Consider the following 2,084-nt stretch of genomic DNA (forward strand, 5'->3'; position numbering starts at 1 on the left):
TAATGGAAAACATGCATATGTACCAAAAGGCCTAGTTCACAAAAACTGTGCTTATTAAAACAATACAACAAACCAAATAGAAAATAGTAAAATTGAAGCATATGCTGGGCTAACTATAAAACAAATCTTGATAAATATATATCAGATGAAACCACATCATGGATGTTCTCTGACAAAAGCAGAATTAAATTAGTAACTATTTATAACACGATATTTAGGAAAACATCAAATATTAAAAAGTTAAACAAAATGCTTCTTCATATAACCCAGCAACAAAGAAACAATCAGAAAAAAAATTAAATTGAATGATAATAAAAATACACGATACCAACACATGAACTGTAGCTAGAGCATTGTTTAGAGGAGACATTTACAGCACTAAATGATTATGTTAGTAAGGAATAAAGATTTAAAATCAAACATTCTTTCAAGAAGCTAGGAATATTACCGTAAAGCCCACATATATAAAAACTGAAATAATAAGAAGTAGAAACAATGAAAGAAAAAGCAGAAAATAGAGAAAATTAACAAAGCTAAAAGCTGGTTCTAAAAAAAAAAAGATCAATAAAGTTGATAAACACTTAGCTAAACTGTTCATACACACAAAAAAAGAACATAAAACACACTCAGGGAGAAACAACCTGAACAGCTCTGTACCTATTAAAGAAACTGAATTTCTGTTTTAGCACTTATTGGCTTAATTGCATGCCTCTCAAATTCTTATGTTGAAGTGCTAACCCCTAGTACCTTAAAATGTAACTGTATTTGTGCATAAGATCTTTTAAAAAATAAGTAATTCAAAATTAAGCCATTAGGATGGGTCCTAATCATCTGATTAAAAAAAGAAATTTGGATACACAGATAGATACCAGGGATATGCACACAAACATAGAGGGGGGGAAAAAAAAAGAAAAAAAAGAAAAAAAAAAAAACATGTGCGATACAGCCAGAGGGCAGTTCCTGCAAGCCAAGGAAAGAGGCATCAAGAGAAATCAAATCTGCAGATACATTTATACTGGACTTCTAGCCTTCAGAACTGAGACAAAGAGAAATTACTGTTATTGCAGCCACCCAGTCTGTGGTATTTTGTTATGGCAGCCTTGGTAAACTAATACAAAATACTTCCTACAAAGGCAACTAAATTGTCTGGTTGCTTAATTAGTAAATTACATAAAATATTTAAGGAAGAAATATTGCCAATTCTGCACAAACTTTTCAGAGAAATTAGTATAGGAGGAAACATTTCCAGCTAACATTATGAGATGTGCATTACTCTCTGGTGAAATCAGGTAAAAGCATTATGATAAAAATGATATACATGGATGCAACTGGGAAATTAAATTCAGCAATGTGTAAAAAGGATACACATTATGTCTAAGTGTGTTTTTATCCTAGAATGCAAAGTTTAACACTTGGAAATCAGTCAATATACATCACAGAATGAAGGAGAAAATCATGTGATCCTTTTAATAGAATTAGAAAAGTCATTTCTAAGAAGTCAATCCTCAGTTATTTAAAAAATAAACTAGGAATAGAAGAGAACCATTGTAAACTGATAAAGATTATCTAGGTAAAAACCTGACTAGAGTGTTCTCAAAAGAAGGTATACAAAGACCAATAGCTATATGAAAGGTGCTCAATATCACTAATCGTCAGGGAAATGAAAATTTAAACAATGTGATATCACTACACACTTGTAAGAATGAATTATGTATATATGTGGTGAGGACTTAGAGAAAAGGGAAGTCTGATACACTGTTGGTAGAAATATAAAATATTACAGTTATATTGAAAAATGTATGGCAGTTCCTCAAAAAATTTAAAAATAGAGCTACCATATAACCCACCAATTCTTCTTTTGAATATGTATTTAAAGGAAATAAAAGTAGTATGTCAAAAAGATATCTTCACTCTGATGTTCATTGCAGCACTATTCACAATAGTCAAGATATGGAATTAAAGGTTTCATCAACAGATGAATGGATAAAGTAATTGTGGTACATATACACAATGGTATTATTCAGCCTAAAAAAGAAAAATAAATTTTGTCATTTGCAAAAGTATGAATAAATCTGAAGGACATT

The sequence above is a fragment of the Mandrillus leucophaeus genome, unplaced genomic scaffold (assembly GCF_000951045.1).
Source record: "Mandrillus leucophaeus isolate KB7577 unplaced genomic scaffold, Mleu.le_1.0 Scaffold316, whole genome shotgun sequence".
In the NCBI taxonomy this organism is placed as follows: Eukaryota; Metazoa; Chordata; class Mammalia; order Primates; family Cercopithecidae; genus Mandrillus; species Mandrillus leucophaeus.